Here is a 20,533-nt window from a genome sequence, read left to right on the forward strand (position 1 = left end):
TTTAAAATCTAAAAAATGGGTGTAATGAAATGATGATGATAATGTAAGTAAAATAATCACGAGCAAAACAAAATATAAATAAGTAATGAGACTAATATATAAAAAATACCAAACAGACAAACCGAAGCAAGATAAAATAACAATAGCAGAAATATACATGAAGAAAATAAATAAAGATATATATATGAATTATAAAAATAATAGAAATATATAAAACATGTATATATGAAAGTATGTATATATATACAAATTAAAGAGTATATAAAAAGTATAGAATTACGTTTATATATACGAAAATTAAGAATATGTATATAAATATATATATATATTTATATGTATATATAAGGTATAGAAAACATATATATAAAATAAGGTGCAAAGATATATAAATAGTTATATAATAGTAATATAATAGGACAAGTTTATTTAAAATTTAAATAAGTAAATATAAATAAAAATATAACAATAATAAGGAGGAACTAATAGTATAATAATAGTAGCATAAATATATATACATAAAGGAAAATATAATGATAATAATAATAATAATAATTATAATAATAACATCAAATTTGTCAATTTTAATAATAAATTAACCAAAGTGTGAAAAAGGATGATTTGAACTTAAAATAGAAATATGGGGGTGAAAATCGCAAATAAAATAAGAAATGAGTGGCCAGGGACTGAAATAGAATGCGCCCAAAGAATGGAGGGCTAATTGAGCAAATATTCCTAAACTTTAGCGCATCATTTCGTTCAGACCAAATTGGAATAAGCGCAAAAACATGAGGCCAAATTAAAAATGATAAAAGACTTAATTATAAAACCATTAAAAAGCGGAAGGGCTAAAGGTGCAATTAGCCCTTCCGAATGAAAAGCTTCTGTGGATCCTTGGTGGGTCGGGTTGAAATCGGTCAAGAGCAAAAGCAGGCGTCGTTTGGTGCTCGAGAAGGTCGCCCAAAACGAAGTCGTTTTGGAAGCCTATTAAGCCAATTTTCTAGAAAAAAATTCATTTGCCTTGTTATTTCGAAAAAAAACTTAAAAGTTCTCTCCCCTACCCTCTTTTAGTCCAAACTCCGACCTAAGGTCCGGCCATGGGCCACTTTTTTGCCATGGCCGATCGCATGGCTGTCATGCCGTCATGTGTGTGGAGACCAAAAGTCTCCTTTTTCCGTTGAATGGTCTCCTCGTCCTCCTGATCGCTCCGACGTCGGTAAAAGAGGGTAAAAATGCCTCCTTTCTTGTTTTATTTTGTATTTCGAAATAAATAAAAAAACGAGACAAAAATAAAAAAGAGTGACCTTTTATTGCTTTTTTTTCTTCAGATTTCCTCTTTTTTTTAGAAGAACCCCCTTTCACAATGAAGACATTTGGCTTTTTTATAGCCTAAGTTACATGTTATTTTTACTATTTCTCTTGCGTTTTCTGTTGTTCTTGCGTGTTTGCTCCATTTTGCGGTGATTGACGAGCAAGTGGGCGAGTTGGTGGTGGTAGGTGGTGTCGGAAGGCGGTGGCCATGACTTGCGGTATTTGGAGGTGAAGACCTAGGTGGCTAGGGTTTCTTCTTTTCCTTGATTTGGTGTTGAAATTTCTTTGTTGGGTTTGGGGGTAGTTGGGCTTAGGTTTAGTTATTGGGCCTATTGGGCCCGGGTCAAAATTTGGGTCTTACAGCTGCCCCTCTTTGCTCATTTTCGTGTAACGAGAACAGAGCAAAGACTAAAAAAGTCCAATTTTGCCCGATCTCGCCGAGTCTTGACTTCTTGTTGCCTTTCTTCTTCAGGTAACCTCTTTTCAGTCCGCCGTGTCTTGTTGCTTCGATCCATTCCACTGCACTTCAGAGAGATCTGACTTGTAGCTTCAATTTTCTTCGCAGTAACTTCAGGGGGATGAAGTTTGTGGTTTTAAATTTACTTCCCTACTACCTTGGAAAGATAAGATTCCGCATCTTCGATCTGCTCCACTACTGTTTAAGGTGACAGAATCTGCAATCTTCGACCTACTCCCCTACTGCTTAGGGTGATAGGACTAATGGCTTAAATCTGCTTCTCCACTGTATTGGGAAGATAAGATTCATCATCTTCGATCTGCTCCACTACTGCTTAGGGTAACAGAATCTGTAATCTTCAACCTACTCCACTACTGTTTAGGGTGATAGGACTAATGGCTTAAATCTGCTTCTCCACTGTATTGGAAAGATAAGATTCACCATCTTTGATCTGCTCCACTACTGCTTAGGGTGACAGAATCTGCAATCTTCAACCTACTCCACTACTGCTTAGGGTGATAGGACAAATGGCTTAAATCTGCTTCTCCACTGTATTGGGAAGATAAGATTCACCATCTTCGATCTGCTTCTACTACTCTGCTTAGGGGTGAGAATCGATTCGTAGCTTGGTCTTCTTCGCAGCAACTTGAGGGGACGAAATTCATAGTTTGATCATTCTCTTTGCAACATCAGGGAGATAAGACTTGTAGCTTCAACTACAACTTTAAGGGGAATAAGGTTCGACGCGATCTGCTCTACTGCAACTTCAGAGAGATATGATCTATTATTTTAATTCGCTCCACTATAACGTCAGGGAGATAGGATTAATTTCTTCTATCTGTTTAACTACAATTTCAGGAAGTAAGATTCGCCGTCGTAGCTTTAATCTATTTACTTGCAATGTCGGGGAAACGAGATTCACTGTCGTAGCTTCAATCTGTTCCGCTGCATTGCCTGGGAAGTAAGATTCGCCATTGTGGCTTCAATCTTTTGAGTTGCAATGTCGGGGAAGCGAGATTCACCGTTATAGCTTCAATCTGTTTCGCTGCATCGCTTGGAAAGTAAGATTCGCCATTGTGGCTTCAATCTTTTGAGTTGCAATGTCGGGGAAGTAAGATTCGCCATTGTGGCTTCAATCTGTTTCGCTGCACTGCCTGGGAAATAAGATTTGCCGTTGTAGCTTCAATCTTTTAAATTGCAATGTCGGGAAGTGAGATTCACCGTTGTAGCTTTAATCTGTTCCATTGCATGCCTGGGAAGTAAGATTTGCTGTTGTAACTTCAATCTTTTTAATTGCAATGTCAGGAAAGTAAGATCCGCTGTTGTAGCTTCAATCTGCTCCACTGCAACGCTAGGAGAGTAAGATCCGCTGTTGTAGCTTCAATCTTTTTAATTGCAATGTCAGGGAAGTAAGATCGGCTTTTGTAGCTTCAATCTGTTCCACTACAACGCTAGGAAAGTAAGATCCGCTGTTGTAGCTTCAATCTTTTTAATGTCAGGGAAGTAAGATCCGCTGTTGTAGCTTCAAATTGCTCCATCGCAACGCTAGGAAAGTAAGATCCATTGTTGTAGCTTCAATCTTTTTAATTGCAATGTCGGAAAGTAAGATCTCATTGTTGTAGCTTCAATCATTCCTTCGCAACGCTAGGAAAGTAAGATCATTGTTGTAGCTTCAATCTTCTTAATTGCAATGTCGGGAAGTAAGATCCATTGTTGTAGCTTCAATCTTCTTAATTGCAATGTCGGGAAGTAAGATCATTGTTGAAGCTTCAATCTGTTCCATCGCAACGCTAGGAAAGTAAGATCATTGTTGTAGCTTCAATCTTTTAATTGCAATGTCGGGAAGTGAGATCCGCTTAGCTTCAACTTCCATTGCAACACTAGGAAAGTAAGATCCATTGTTGTAGCTTCAATCTTTTAATTGCAATGTCGGGAAGTAAGATCCATTGTTGTAGCTTCAATCATTCCTTTAACGCTAGGAAAGTAAGATCCGCTGTTGTAGCTTCAATCTTTTAATTGCAATGTCAGGGAAGTAAGATCCGCTGTTGTAGCTTCAATCTGTTCCACTGCAATGCTAGGAAAGTAAGATCCGCTGTTGTAGCTTCAATCTTTTTAATTGCAATGTCAGGAAAGTAAGATCTGCTGTTGTTGCTTCAATCTGTTCCACTACAACACTAGGAAAGTAAGATCCACTGTTGTACCTTCAATCTTCTTAATTGCAATGTTAGGGAAGTAAGATCTGCTGTTGTAGCTTCAATCTGTTCCACTGCAACGCTAGGAAAGTAAGATCCGCTGTTGTAGTTTCAATCTTCTTAATTGCAATGTCAGGGAAGTAAGATCCGCTGTTGTAGCTTCAATCTGTTCCACTGCAACGCTAGGAAAGTAAGATCCGCTGTTGTAGCTTCAATCTTTTTAATTTCAATATCAGGAAAGTAAGATCTGCTGTTGTAGCTTCAATCTGTTCCACTACAACGCTAGGAAAGTAAGATCCGCTGTTGTAGCTTCAATCTTCTTAATTGCAATGTCAGGGAAGTAAGATCCGCTGTTGTAGCTTCAATCTGTTCCACTGCAACGCTAGGAAAGTAAGATCCGCTGTTGTAGCTTCAATCTTCTTAATTGCAATGTTAGGGAAGTAAGATCTGCTGTTGTAGCTTCAATCTGTTCCACTGCAACGCTAGGAAAGTAAGATCCGCTGTTGTAGCTTCAATCTTTTTAATTGCAATGTCAGGGAAGTGAGATCTGCTGTTGTAGCTTCAATCTGTTCCACTGCAATGCTAGGAAAGTAAGATCCGCTGTTGTAGCTTCAATCTTTTTAATTGCAATGTCAGGGAAGTGAGATCCGCTGTTGTAGCTTCAATCTGTTGCACTGCAACGCTAGGAAAGTAAGATATGCTGTTGTAGCTTCAATCTTTTAATTGCAATGTCAAGGAAGTAAGATCCGCTATTGTAGCTTCAATCTGTTCCACTGCAATGCTAGGAAAGTAAGATCCGCTATTGTAGCTTCAATCTTCTTATTTGCAATGTCAGGGAAGTAAGATCTGCTGTTGTAGCTTCAATCTGTTCCACTGCAACGCTAGAAAAGTAAGATCCGCTGTTGTAGCTTTAATCTTCTTAATTGCAATGTTAGGGAAGTAAGATCCGATGTTGTAGCTTCAATCTATTCCACTGCAATGCTAGGAAAGTAAGATCCGCTGTTGTAGCTTCAATCATTTTAATTGCAAACTATGGTTTCTTCGATCTACTTCGCTGTTAGTACAAGAAGGCAAGATCTGCTATCTTCATTCTGCTCCACTGTCAGTACAGGAAGGCAAGGCTGGTGTCTTCAATTTGCTTCGCTGTCAAGGCAGGAAGGCAAGATCTGTTGTCTTCAACCAGCTCCACTACAATCGAGAGAGGCAAGGTTTGTGTCTTCGATCTGCTTCGCTGTCAATGCAGGAAGGCAAGATCTTTTGTCTTCAACCAGCTCCATCACAATCGAGAGAGGCAAGGTTTGTGTCTTCGACCTGCTTCGCTGTCAATGCAGGAAGGCAAGATCTTTTGTCTTCAACCAGCTCCATCATAAACGAGAGAGGCAAGGTTTGTGTCTTTGACCTGCTTCGCTGTCAATGCAGGAAAGCAAGATCTTTTATCTTCAACCAGCTCCATCACAACCGAGAGAGGCAAGGTTTGTGTCTTCGACCTGCTTCGCTGTCAATACAGGAATGCAAGATCTTTTGTTTTCAACCAGCTCCATCACCACCGAGAGAGGCAAGGTTTGTGTCTTCGACCTACTTCGCTGTCAATGCAGGAAGGCAAGATCTTTTGTCTTCAACCAACTCCATCACAACCGAAAGAGGCAAGGTTTGTGTCTTCGACCTGCTTCGCTGTCAATGCAGGAAGGCAAGATCTTTTGTCTTCAACCAGCTCCATCACAACCGAGAGAGGCAAGGTTTATGTCTTCGACCTGCTTCGCTGTCAATGCAGGAAGGCAAGATCTGTTGTCTTCAACCAGCTCCATCACAACCAAGAGAGGCAAGGTTTGTGTCTTCAATCTGCTTCGCTGTCAATACAGGAAGGCAAGATCTTTTGTCTTCAACCAGCTCCATCACAACCGAGAGAGGCAAAGTTTGTGTCTTCGACCTGCTTCGCTGTTAATGCAGGAAGACAAGATCTGTTGTCTTCAACCAGCTCAATCACAACCGAGAGAGGCAAGGTTTGTGTGTTCGACCTACTTCGCTGTCAATGCAGGAAGGCAAGATCTTTAACTTCGTTGATCTGTTCTCTGGGGAACATGACCTGTATGTTCTATTTTATGAACCTAATTGTGCCTAGTGATTAGGATGACATGATCATAACGAATCAAATGCTCCTAACTATATATGTATGAATGACATTTGAATGAATGCAAAATGTCATGAAAATGATTCCTTAATGCTTAGGTTATCATCACGCAAAAGCTTATTAAGGCTTTATCACCGACGTGCTACATCGCTTTCTTGCTCAGCTAGTATATCCAAAGAAACACTTAATCTGATTGCCCCCTACTGTGAACGTTAAAGTTCAAACCACTGGGACATAAAATTTGTACCATCAATCTCCCACTGTAACCCAAGGGTAGAAAGATATGGTTTTTCTCAATCTTCTCTTATCGCAATTTAAGGATACCGGATCTGAATCTCTTTGGTCTTCTACACCATTCCCAGGGTTTCATACCAAATGCTCATGCAAAATTTTCTTCTCCGAGAAAACATTTTCTTATCACTCGGTGATCATTGCTTGTTTGTTCATTGAAGCTTTGTTACCAACACGGCATCTTGTCATTTTATTCAATCAATGTTTGGACAACAAAATCTGAAAGGATAGTCTTTAACTTAGACTCTTCCTTCTTAGATATTTCACCCTTTAAACTTGGTGTTTTCTAAACAATAGTTCTGTTTCAGGTTCCTATATTATTTAGAAACTTCTAGAGTAATATGCAAAACTTTTATTATGAAAGTATCATTATTCTAATGCAACATACTTGCAAAAAAAAAGAATATAATGATGGATGAAATAGAATTGATTTGAGAGCAAGCTTAAAATGAATGAATTATCAAGGGTAGCAAGAATAAAAGAGGAATTGATTGGAACACGTATCTTTAAAAAGAATGAAGTATTCCAAGAACAACAACAAATTCAATATATAAATAGTATGAAGGTTAGGTGCCCCAGATATCGCAGCTTGAACTTCTCTGTACAAACTTTCTGAAGACTTTCCTGAGTTTGACATGTGTTTAGGAGATCTATAGGACTCTGTCGATACCACAAGATGTTGCCTTACCCTTTCAGGTATAGCAAGATCATCACATGCCCCAATCTGATCACTTTATGCCCCATTCTGATCAATATTTGAGCCGCCCTTTTCGGGTTTTCAACTCAAATCCTCTTTGGCCTAAGGTGCCCTTTGCGGGTTTTCCCCTTAGCCTCTCCATTTTTACTTTTTCATTTTTTCATTTTTTCATTTTTTTCATTTTTCATTTTTTCATCATTTTTTTCATTTTCATCATTTTTTTTGACTCAAAGTGTCCTTTGCATGTTTTCACCTTGGTCATTCCTTCTTCTTTAAACGAAGTGTTTCTTGACTGGATTCGAGTTTATAGGATTAGCAATCTCACTCAGGATCAGTACTCCTCTAAAAATGGTCTTCTTTACAACATAGGGACTTTCCTAGTTTGGCATTCATTTCCCTTTAGAATTCTTTCGTTAAGGAAGAATCTTTTTCAACATCTGGCCCTCTCGTGGAATTCTCTGAGACGAGCATGTTTATTATGGGCTCGTATTATTTATTTCTGGTACATCTGACCCCTGATGAATAGCTTTTAACCCTTTTCCTAGGGCCAACTGATCACATCGCGATTGGATCCCTCCAACAAGCAATGGGGGGATTTCAATAAGTAAAACTACCTCAATCCTGTAAACCAACAAGAGAGGTGTTATCCCAGTATAGTTGTTCGTCAAGCAATAAGGGCAAATGGTAATTTCTCATGCTAGTCCTTGTTCACCTCTAGGTAATTCGGTGACAAAACGTGGTGTCTGATTCTGAATTGATTTCAGACCCCAGTTATCGTGCTATCATTTAAGTTCAATACATTTTCCAATACCATCCTCTCTGAAATTCTGTATCGGTATAGGATAACCTTGATCCATGAAGTAGCCTCTCAAAATGAAGCAATGCCCATTAGAAGTCTTCGATAATGGTGATGTCCATGCCCCATTTTGCTCAAAATTTGAGTCGTCCTTTTTTGGGTTTTCAACTCAGATCCACCTTTGGTCAAAACGCCCTTTGCGGGTTTTCGCCTTGACCTCTCCTTTTTCTTTTTTTTCTTCTATTTTTTTCTCCCTTTTTTTTTGACTTCGATTTTTTTGATTTTTGATTTTTGATTTTGTTTTGTTTTTTTTTTGTTTTTCCTTTTTTTTTGAGTCTGAACTCATGAGATCAGGCAAGTCCTGGTCATGCTTTTCGACCAAAATCAATGTTATTCTAAAGTCTTCCACTTTCATCTTGTATGTGAAAATTCTTCATTGGTATCAGATTTCTTTCATAGAGCCCTTTTGAGACGCAACTACGACAGAAAACTTTGGATCTTCCTCTTTAATCCGGACAAAATCCAACAACATCTTGAAGGGATGGAAACTCGACTTCAAATGGGCAAAGCTATGCTGACTCAACGAGAGAGGCATTACCCCGGCAAAGAATTGCATCGTTCGCACTGTAAATTTCTGACATCGTGCTCTTGTGCAGGTTTTATTATAAGAATCGAGGCATACCCTGGTATGATCATACAAAGACATCTTTGAACTCTAGGGGTAACTCAACAAGGTCTTGCTTCGTCTTTGTGGTTAGGTCAATTCTAGTCTTCATCAAGCTCACAATTTCTAATGATTCCTTTAGAGGTAGGATCTGTTTATCCTCTTGTTCTACCATCCTCAACAAGCTTGGAGATAAGCTACGATCTATGTCATCTTCAAAGTCGTGAGATCCCTCTAAACACATGTCTCGCTCAAAATGAGATTCTAAGTCTGTAGCAGTGCCATTCATGTCGTTGATATTTGGGGACCTATTATAGGTACAAGAGAATATACGAAGAATGTATGAATTTAAGAATGATTATTTGTACAATATGATTACGAATGAATGAATGGTTTGGAAAAAGAATGAAAGAATAATTATTCATAAAGAATGAAAGAATAGTGGCTTAAAAATGATCGCAAAGATATATTTCATTAAAATGAGTCTATTTCACAAAAGAGTTCTTGTTGCTTCTAGGCTAAAAGCAACAAGTTTGTTTTGAATATTACTCTAAGTAAGTTCTAAATACTATAGGGGTCTCTTCTACAGTCTAATTATTTAGAACACCCCCAAGTTTATAAGGGCGGATATCTAACAAGGTCCCTTTTTGTCTTCATGTATGACATTGATATGAACATTTTTTTGACCCCTTCAAAAAAGAACTCAATCCTGTTGGACCTTAGCTAACCGCTCATGTATTTGTAGTTGGTCTTACCTCCCCCTTTGGAGTTGTTCAAGTTCTTCCAATCTTTGGCCCATGTCCTTTTGTTCCTGTTCGGGTACCGCAAGAATGTTGGTTTTTCCAGATTAGCTTAAATAATTTAACTCAATTAAGGTCACTTGTGAAAATCTAATGCATATGATGCAATGTAATGCAAATGCATGAATGCAAAAAGAGACGTTGATTTTTGATTCAATTATATTAGAAGAACTTTACTAGAAAACAAATCTCTTTACATAAAGCGGATATACATACGACCTTGCCCTTATATTCCAAGACAACGATCCTTTTCTTCATTCGCGTGTTAGATGAATCTCACGAACTCTTCGAAAGAGACTTCTCTTTTATCTCCTTTTTGCTTGATCCAGGCCTCGGCTCGTTACTCGTTTATCCTCATGATGCTCGTTGGCTCATCTTTAAGAAAGTTCAGCGGTTCTTGAATAATCTTCGTCATCTTGAATCCTCGGGCATCAGAGCAATAGTTGTGTTGTCCTCTATCATCTATCTTTTGTTGTGTTTTCTCGGAACATATTCGGGCAACCGTATTATTTTCCACTTTATCAAAAGACCCATTTCCTTATGACAAGCTCTTTATTTAACAACCGAATCTGAATCAACACCTTTTTATGATAAAAATGCAATGCAATCATCAAAAAGGAAAATAGGTTAGTACAAAGCAAGCAAGCAAAATAAATAGAACCCTATTCGGGTGAATACTAGGGGTTCAAGTGGTTCTACCTAGGGTGGGCTCTAAGGTTCACTACATGAGGTTTGGTTCTAGAGTAAGGGTACCGAACCGGTGATTCCTCGATCCTCACCCATTATAGGCTCATACGGACCGAGTTCGGTTCAGGGAATACATTTCCCTATGGTCGCACGGAGATGAAAATCTCACGAAGACATAAATACGGATGTATCCGAAAGCAATCCACTATCCCGCACGGAGGTGAAAACCTCACGAAGGACTAGCTTCTCACTCCCACTTACGAAGGTGTGACCAACGGTCATGCAATGCAATGCAGAAAGATATAAAAATTTAAAATACAAAACATGATGAAAACTATAACTCAAAACAAATGAAATGCAATAAGAGGATCGTATATTTAAATCAAATTTTCAACTTTCGACAAAAAGACAAGAAATAATCAACTCATGGCTTGACTCTCTTATTTAAAATCCCCAGTGGAGTCGCCAAGCTGTTGACACCATTTTTTTTATTGAAAAACGGGGTCGACTTGGGTTTTGAAAAATGAAACGGGAGTCGCCACCAATCCTTTTTTATGAGGTGTGATTGGATCACCTCGAAAAGTGGTTGTTTTTAATAAACGGTTTGATTTTATTAAAACAACAAGTTTGGTCCACGAAATTGAGAAAAAAGCGGGTTCGAATTCGGTCACGCACGAGGAAGGATTAGCACCTCGTCGCCCAAAATTGGTACCTAGTTGATTACTTAATGTCTTAATGTCGAAAATTGAGAACTTTGAAGAATTTTAAAAATACGATCATTTTATTAAAACGTTGAAAATTTCCAAGTAAAAGGGAATATTTCACGTTATTCGAGAAAGAGAATCATATCCAGTAAGTTAGGACACAATATCCCGAATTTCCGATACGCGAATGAATGCCAAAATTTTATTTATTCAAAAAAATATTTTATTATCTCGGGTTTAGGAAAGGGATCATGCCCAGTAAGTTAGGACACAATCTTTTCTTAACTCCCGATATCGTTTAAAACCTGAGTTTAAAAAAAATCGTGTAATAAAGTTTAAAAGAATATTCATTGTTTAAATCAAATGAAGAAATCGCAACCCAATACGTTAGGGCAAAATTTCTCAAAATATTAAACATTGAATATTGCATTTATTTCAAAAACTCCTCGTCTCGAGAAAACAACATGTCACATCCAATGCGTTAGGACACAACGTATTGAATTCTCGATAACAAGCTTTTCATCATTTTTAAAAGAGTAATCCCGATTATTTAGATTCAATGAAGAAAATCGGAACCCAATACGTTAGGGCTAGATTCTCTTGAAGATCTAAAATACCGAATATTACTTATATTTTTAAAATTTCTTTTTTAAAATCTAAAAAATGGGTGTAATGAAATGATGATGATAATGTAAGTAAAATAATCACGAGCAAAACAAAATATAAATAAGTAATGAGACTAATATATAAAAATACCAAGCAGATAAACCAAGCAAGATAAAATAACAATAGCGTAAATATACATGAAGAAAATAAATAAAGATATATATATGAATTATAAAAATAATAGAAATATATAAAAACATGTATATATGAAAGTATGTATATATATACAAATTAAAAAGTATATAAAAAGTATAGAATTACGTGTATATATATATGAAAATTAAGAATATGTATATAAATATATATATATTTATATGTATATATAAGGTATAGAAAACATATATATAAAATAAGGTGCAAAGATATATAAATAGTTATATAATAGTAATATAATAGGACAAGTTTATTTAAAATTTAAATAAGTAAATATAAATAAAAATATAACAATAATAAGGAGGAACTAATAGTATAATAATAGTAGCGTAAATATATATACATAAAGGAAAATATAATAATAATAATTATTATTATTATTATAATAATAACATCAAATTTGTCAATTTTAATAATAAATTAACCAAAGTAACGAAAAAGGACTGATTTGAACTTAAAACAGAAATATGGGGGTGAAAATCGCAAATAAAATAAGAAAGGAGTGGCCAGGGACTGAAATAGAATGCGCCCAAAGAATGGAGGGCTGATTGAGCAAATATTCCTAAACTTTAGCGCATCATTTCGTTCAGGACCAAATTGGAATAAGCGCAAAAACCGAGGCCAAATTAAAAATGATAAAAGACTTGATTATAAAACCATTAAAAAGCGGAAGGATAAAGGTGCAATTAGCCCTTCCGTTGAAAACACGTGGATCCTTCAAAGTGGTCGGGTTGAAATCCGGTCAAGAGCAAAACACGCCATTTTGGTGCTCGAGAAAGTCGCCCAAAACGACGTCGTTTTGGAAGCCTATTTAGGCCAATTTTCTAGAAAAAAATTCATTTGCCTTGTTATTTCGTAAAAAAACTTAAAAGTTCTCTCCCTCCCTCTTTCGGTCAAACTCCGGCCTAAGGTCCCATATAATAATTTGCTTGGCCATCGATCGCCGCAAGATCGTGCTGCCGTCTTGTGGAGACCAAAAGTCTCCTTTTTCCATTGAATGGTCTCCTCGTCCTCTGATCGCTCAGACGTCGGTAAAAAGGGTAAAATGCCTCATTTCTTGTTTTATTTTGTATTTGAAATAAATAAAAATAAAAAACGAGACAAAAATAAAAAGAGTGACCTTTTATTGCTTTTTTTCTTGATTTCCTCTTTTTTAGAAAACCCCCATTTTACAATGAAGACATTTGGCTTTTTATAGCCTAAGTTACATGTTATTTTACTATTTCTCTTGCGTTTCTGTTGTTCTTGCGTGTTTGCTCCATTTTGCGGTGATTGACAGCAAGTGGGCGAGTTGGTGGCGGTGGGTGGTGTCGGAAAGGCGGTGGTCGTGACTTGCATACTGGAGGTCAAGACCTAGGTGGCTAGGGTTTCTTCTTTTCCTTGATTTGGTGTTGAAATTTTGTTTGGTTTGGGGTAGTTGGGCTTAGGTTTAGTTATTGGGCCTATTTGGCCCGGGTCAAAATTTGGGTCTTACAGCTGTGCTGTTGACACCATTTTTTGGATGAAAACGGGGTCGACTTGGGTTTTGAAAAATGAAACGAGAGTCGCCACCAATCCCTTTTTTTATGAGGTGTGATTGGATCACCTCGAAAAGCGGTTGTTTTTAATAAACGGTTTGATTTTATTAAAACAACAAGTTTGGTCCACGAAATTCAGAAAAACGGGTTCGGGAGTCGATTACGCACGGGGAAGGATTAGCACCCCCGATACGCCCAAAATTGGTACCTAGTTGATTACTTAATGTCTTAATGTCGAAAATTAATAACTTTGAAGAAATTTAAATTACGATCCTTTGTTTTAAAATGACTTGTATAAAATAGGATGCTTGTATTAAAAAAATCCTACGATAAAATTTTAAAAAAAAAAGGATATTCAATTGTTCAAGTCAGATGAGAAAATTGCAACCCAATACGTTAGGGCACAATTTCTCAACATTCCGAACATTGAATATTGCCTTGGTTATTTTTAAGAAAATCCTCATCTCGAAAAAAAACAACGTGTCACATCCAATGCGTTAGGACACAACATATTGAATTCTGGATAATGAGCTTTTATTCATGTTTTCGATTAAAAGAACATTCTCGAGAATTTAGACTCAACGAAAGAAATCGGAACCCAATACGTTAAGGCTCGATCCTCTTAAAAATCTCAAATACCGAGTATTGCTCTTATTTTCAAAAATTTCCCTTTTAAAAAATTTAGGTAAAATTGATGTAATGCTAAACTCGATATATGCATAAGTGTCACATTAGTAAACGAAAATAATGAACATGATGATATGGACAAACAACCACAATAAAAATAACAATACTAAAAAAGACAAATGAATTACATACAACAACATGCAAAGAGACGAATAAAACTAAAATATTTCCCAAGATAATAACAAACGTATAAACAAATAAACATCAAATACAACAATAATAACAATAACAAAATTTATAAAAATATCTAATGTACATATATAATAAAATTTAAAACTAAAAGATATAAAAGAATAAATAATAATTATATTATTATTATTAATAGAATAATAAATAATCTATAGTTAAAAAGAACACAAAAGATATAAGCACTTGCATAATGATAACATATAATAAAACAAACATATTTTAATAAATAAATATAAATAGAAATATAAAATAACAATAACACAAAGCTAATAGTAAAATATAATAATATAATAAGGACTAAATATAAAAAGGAAAAATACAAGCATGGTAATAAGTAGATTAATTAATAAGATACTAAAAATAACAAAAAAGGGGCTAATTCAGAATAAAACAAAATTTAAAGGACAAAACTATAATAAAATAAACAAAGAAGGACCATAATAGAAGGGCGCGAAAAGACGGAGGGCCAAATGGGTAATAAACCCAATTTTCAGGCCACGCATCCCTTTCCCAGGGGTCCAACTAATTGAGGATCAAATTAAAAAAGGGGACAAATCCGTGGTCCAAATTAAAAGAGAAGAAAAAAAGACAAATGGTCCAAATTGAAACAGACCGAAAATGCGGAAGGGCCTGAAGCGCAAATAACCCCTTTTGATAGAAAACACAGGGATCCCCTGAGTTGGGTCGGGTCGATGCGCGGGTTATGGGGTAAAACGACGTCGTTTTGAGGCCAGATGAAGCTGGCCAAAACGGCGTCGTTTCCAGGCGCTATAAAAACCAAATTTTTTTCAGATTTCTCATTTTCTTCACTTTTCTTAAAAAAGGAAACTCAAAAACTCTCTCAATCCCTTTTGGGCAATCCGATTTCTGGTCTAAAGTCCGGCCGTCGGCCACCGCGCCGGCCGCCGGTCACCGGCGATGGCGCCGCCGTCCGCGGTGGCCGAAAAATAAATAAAAAAAATCTTTTTTTCTTCCGACACACTCCCTTGGCTTCCCCGAGCACTCCGGCACCACCAATGAAGGTAAAAAAAATCTTTCCTTTTTTTATTTTTATTTAGTATTTCGAAATAAAAATAAATATAAAAAACAAAAATGAATATAAAAAAGGAAAACACCTTTAGTTTTTTGAGTCTCTTTTTTTCTTCTTGAATCCTTTTTTTTGTTTTTGTTTAATATAAGCTTTTGTTTGAAAAGAAAAATAAACTTATAAAAAGAACAATAATAACAGTAAGAAAAAAAGAAAACTAACCAGAACGTTGATGTTTCAACCTTTTGAAATCTCTAACTTTCCGTTTGATTTCTAATATGTGTCTCTTAAAAAAACCCCCCCTTTTTTACAAGCATTTTATTCTTGGCTTTATAGCCATTTTTACATGATTTTTTTTATCTTATTTCTTGCTTGTCATTTCGTTGCAGGCACAAGTGGGTAGAAGAGCGGCGGAGCAGGTGGTGGCAGTTGGGGTCAGTGCACGGCATTAGGGATTAGGTACGGCGCATGAGAAGCATGGGCTAGGGTTCTGAAACCCTAGTTCTTTTTATTGGGTTTGGGTCATTCATCATTTTTTTTAAATGTTTGGGCTTGATTTGGTTGTAATGGGTTTTGGGTTTATTTTGTTGGGCTTCGGGTTTTGGTCTAGGTTAATTTGAATTAAGTTTGGGTATTGGGTTGGGCAAAATATGGGCTTCACAATTATTATTTTTTATCCTCTGTTAACACAAAAAATAAGTTGGCCTCTTATTAATTAGTCTAAAAAGTTTTTCTACCAAAAAGTATTTTTGTAAGTAAGTTGATTCCTACTGGAAATAAATTTTATTTATTTTAAAAAATATTTATAATTTTATTATCAATTTGATTTACGAACATAGTATAAAATTATAATTGTAAAAGCTTTAGAAAAATTTTATTATGTACAAATTATAATTATTAGTTAAATTTATAGTTTCCAAATATAATGAGAGTAAAAGAAAACTACTATAAATACTGTTAACTGTTATGTCAAATATAATTTGAACAATAAAATATTTTTGAAAAATAAATAAAATTTATTTCGAGTTGGAACTAGCTTACTTACAAAATACTTTTTGGTAGAAAAATATTTTAGACTAATTGATAAGAGGTCAATCTATTTTTGGTGTTAAAGGAGAATAAAAATTAATAATAAATAAGGGGTTTAGGGTGCAATTTACCCTTCTAAAATTTAGTGCCTGTCAGGCAGCACCCTTCAAGCGTCTTTTTAGCTACCAATTAAAAAGGAAAATTTCATATAAGGTCCCTAGAGTTTTTAGATCATCACATTTTAGTCTAATGCCGCCAATATCTCAAGCGGCCCGTCAGAACACTGTAACAAATGCCTATTTTTGTAATTATTCTATTTTCTATATCTTTTTCATAATTAATTGTTTTTTAATATTATTTGGATAAAAAATCCCTTGTATTTTACCCTAATAAAAATGATGAAGACGTGGCAAGACCTGAAAAGGATGGGCCCCATCATTATGTCCTAAGTATGATATGTTGTATGTGTATCAAACGTGTCATTGTTGGTGCTAGTTAGATCAATGCAAGGGTAAAGTAGTTTGCCTAGCTCAGACCGGGCTTAAATAAAAATTTTTGCATCTCGAGCCAGGTCCAATTTAAGTAATATTTTTATTATTATTTAAATTTAATTATAAAAAATATAAATTAAAAATATTTTATTAAATTTTGAATTGTGAAACAACTTTTTCGACAAGTCGGCTAGAAAATGAGTTTGGACTTAAATTTTTTTAGTTGGGCCTCAACCTGACTTGACTCGACCCATGAACGACTCTAGTATCAGTTGACAATTGTGTCTAGGTGTTAGTATGAGTCCAATCGAGTTATCTATTTTGTGTTTTCTAAATAAATGTGAAAAAAAAACTTATATCAAAGCACATTTATATAAAAAAAAATGTAGAAGTTAAATAAGATTTTGAAATGGTAAAATTGAGATTTTGTATCTATTTTGAGTTTTGTTATAATAATAAAGTTATTAAGGTGTTGGACGATACAAAGGTAATACTTTACATCATAAGAGATGTAAAGAATGACTGGGATGGAGGTGATTCATATCGTAGATAGTGTGAAAAGTCTCTAAAATTAGTGATTTAGAATTATATGTGTAGAGTATAGGTTATGCATTTGGTCTTGTTCCTTTCTCTTTATTAAAAAGAGATATTTATAGATGAATAAGGGCTTGGGGTAGACCCTTACAGCATGTTTGGTTGGGTGTATTGGCATAGCCAATACAGCCCTAATCGGTGGGTCCCACTTAATCCCCCTTTAATCCTTTGTTTGGTTCAAGGTATTGCTATTACGGGTCTAATCCATTACTGACTTAATCCCCAAAATCCACCGATTCCTAATCTCTTTCTTTTGCTCAGTTTAGGTGCTGCTTCAAGTTTTATACCCTGTTTACCCTCCCGATCGACGCTTCCCCTTTCCATCTTCTGTTCCTTCCTTGTTTCTGCCGATTTGCTCCCTCTGTCTCTCTGCCCATAATACTCTCCAGCAATATACACACCGACGCACAAGGAAAGCACTGTTGGTAAGCCTTTGTTTCTCCTACCCTGAACTTTTCTCCAGAAACAAGCCATGACAGCACAATAATTAGCCATATAATTCATTCACCCAAGTTTCTTCTTCCTTCCTCTCTCTCCTTCTCCTTTTCTGGGAAGTTGAAGCTTTTGACAATGGCCGTGCAATCAAGAAAATGGATGATATTAGTAGCAACTATATGGATACAAGCATTTACAGGGACCAACTTTGATTTCTCATCATATTCTTCCACATTGAAATCAGTTCTTGGGATATCTCAACTGCAGCTTAACTATTTGTCCGTTGCTTCAGATATGGGGAAAGCATTTGGCTAGTGTTCTGGGGTGTTTTTACTGTATTTCCCTTTGTGGGTTGTGATGTTCATGGCTGCTTTCTTTGGGTTTTTTGGCTATGCTCTTCAATGGCTTGTTATCAAACAAATCATTTCCCTGCCTTATTTCCTGGTTAGTTTTCCATCTTTATAGACTCTTTCATGGTATTAGTAATTTTTCCTTGTTTAAATTGCCTGGTTTCTCTTCTTCCTGGGATTTCTAATCTGTTCTATTTTTTTACTGAATTTTGCAGTTTTTTTCCTTCCATTTTCTTTAAATTATTTATTCTATTTTCAGAATTTGCTGCTTTTGTAAGTTTATTTTTTTATCTTCGTTTCCATGGGTAGGTTGGGAGGGGGGTTAGTGGAATAATTATATACTGAACCTCAATCCATACAAAATCAAACATTAGAACACAATGTAACATAGTTTACCAAATGAAATGTAAAGCTAACAAGCTTTTAATGCAATTATGCAATTAAAATTAGCATCTAACAGGGCTCTGTTTGTAAAATAATAATAATAATGAAATTTGGTGGCTGGTTGTTGAAGTAGTAATGAATACTTCTCTAACCATTTCAGGACCTTTTCTCACCAAACTTTTTACCGTAAATCCTTCATTATTTGCTACTTTCAACTAATTTCTGATTTTTTTTTTGTTTATAATAAAGGCTACGTTTTCTGAACTTAGGAATGATTTCGAATGTGTTTGATACGAATTTATTCAATGATTTCTTTTATGTTTTTCCATAACTTTGTAGGATTATATTATAAAAAAAATGAAGAGTCAGTAAGGGGAATATGGGATTTTCTGTTGAACCACTCTGCTTGTTATCTGATCAACTAATGTTTGGTATCTAAAGATTAGTTAGTCCTGATCTGATGTGGTTGAAAACCACCTATGACTTTTGTTTGGATTATTTCTTGGCAGAGAAGTAGGCAAACCTTCCATTCCAACTTACTTTTCTTGCATTGGCAGCAAGGGCTCATCTCCTGAACTCTAGGAGTCACCCTCGACTTGATACAATTTATTCAAACATTTGATAATAGCCTTTGCTTTTCTGCATCACAAATAATATTTTCTGTGCCTTTGTATAGATAGCCATTTGGATCAGTTGCATGCTAGCATTGCTTTTTGCTGTTTTTGTATTCTTTCTCCCTATATGACTATGTTGAGTCATTTGATTATAGTTATTGGAGATTTGAATCTCGGTTGTAAGTCACCATCTATTGAAACAACTATAAACTTGCATCTTACCGAGATCTGACTATCCCTCACCCCTCCTCTCTCTTCTGTAGCATATAGAAACATTTATTCTAGTTATCCTATCCACTAAAAAACGTTGAAAGATCAAACAGATTTGTGGTATTGGTCTGATCAATTCTGCTTCTACATCAGTTGCTCTTAACGTAATGCATTGCATGCATCATCTATTTACAATTGTAACATCCATGTTTTGTTATTTAAAGATGCTCTGTGTGGGAATGTGGGGGCTACTTGTTGTTCAGGAATAGGTACCAATTTGATCAAGTTACTTAGGATGCCATGGTTGATAGACTGAGAAGTTTCTCCCTTGACGATAACAACTTTGAAGCGGTGAAGCAGCTTTGTTGCAACATTGCCAGTAAATTTGATGTTTGATCTAAAAGTTTTTAAATGCATGTTTATATATTTTGGAATTATGTTGCCAATGGAATCTTGTTTTTCTCCTATTGCCTATTGGGAACTGAGGCTTGTAATAGGGGGTTGACTTGTTTGTTTATGAGGATGACTGGATCAAAAGCTATATTTGGAAGTTGTTTTGCTGATTAGGATGACTTTTATTTTGCTGATAAATGGAGAAATCAGTTGAAGTATTTGAAGGATATAAGAAAAAATCAGTTGAAGTATTTGAAGGATATAAGAAAAGAGCTTTACATTACTACTTGTTCAATATCATTAATATAGCATTTGGAAAAGCTTGCACGAAAACTAATTCGCAACCTTGATTTCAAAGTAATGTTGTATTTTATCACACTAAATTTATCTTTATTCCTTCTAAATATATGAATTATTTATATGTTAATTTATCTTATATATCATTTACTATTATTTTATTTATAATATTTTAATTGTCTACTATAAATTATTAGCATTTTAATCGTATACTATAAATTCTTCATTACTATATTTATCTCTATGCTATTAATTAGTCACGAAATATTAATTATACATCATATATTATTAGGTTATAGTTACACGAGAGTTCGTTGATTTTTGTTAGGTAAATACACATTCAAACTTTAGATTAAATTATATATTTTATTAAATTATATTTAATAATAATTATTTTAAATTATATGTAATAATAATTATTTTAAATTATACAAATTCATATAAGATAATTTATTAGTTATAATTATTTTAAATTTTATTAAATCATATATTTTAATTAAAATATATTTAATATTAATCATTTCAAATTATCTTTTATAGTATCATATATTATGATTTGAGTAAATTCATATAAGAATATTAATTATTAAGAATTTTATTAAATTATATATTTTAATTATAATATACTTAATATATTTAATAATTATTATATTTAAATATGATTAAATTATTTATTATTGATAATAATAATCTTATTAAAATTTAAATAACAATAACAATAATCATTTACGAAAATAAATTTATGCTAAGGGTATTCTAATCATTTTAGTTTT

The 20,533-nt window shown here is 34.8% G+C and overlaps 1 long non-coding RNA gene across 5 annotated transcripts; it reads left to right on the forward strand.

Annotated features, from left to right (window-relative positions):
- Window positions 1–14,735: 14,735 nt before the first annotated feature.
- LOC105790575 (uncharacterized) lies at window positions 14,736–19,681 on the forward strand. 5 transcript variants are annotated; one of them, XR_008198667.1, is made up of 5 exons: window positions 14,736–14,958; window positions 15,353–15,422; window positions 17,339–17,502; window positions 17,633–17,956; window positions 19,334–19,681. It is a non-coding gene; the product is annotated as an uncharacterized LOC105790575 (long non-coding RNA). The 5 variants fall into 5 exon arrangements; XR_001132521.2 differs by having other exon boundaries at window positions 17,639–17,956; XR_001132520.2 differs by having other exon boundaries at window positions 17,805–17,956.
- Window positions 19,682–20,533: the final 852 nt, after the last annotated feature.

Source organism: Gossypium raimondii, chromosome 8, assembly GCF_025698545.1.
Source record: "Gossypium raimondii isolate GPD5lz chromosome 8, ASM2569854v1, whole genome shotgun sequence".
NCBI classification, from domain to species: Eukaryota; Viridiplantae; Streptophyta; class Magnoliopsida; order Malvales; family Malvaceae; genus Gossypium; species Gossypium raimondii.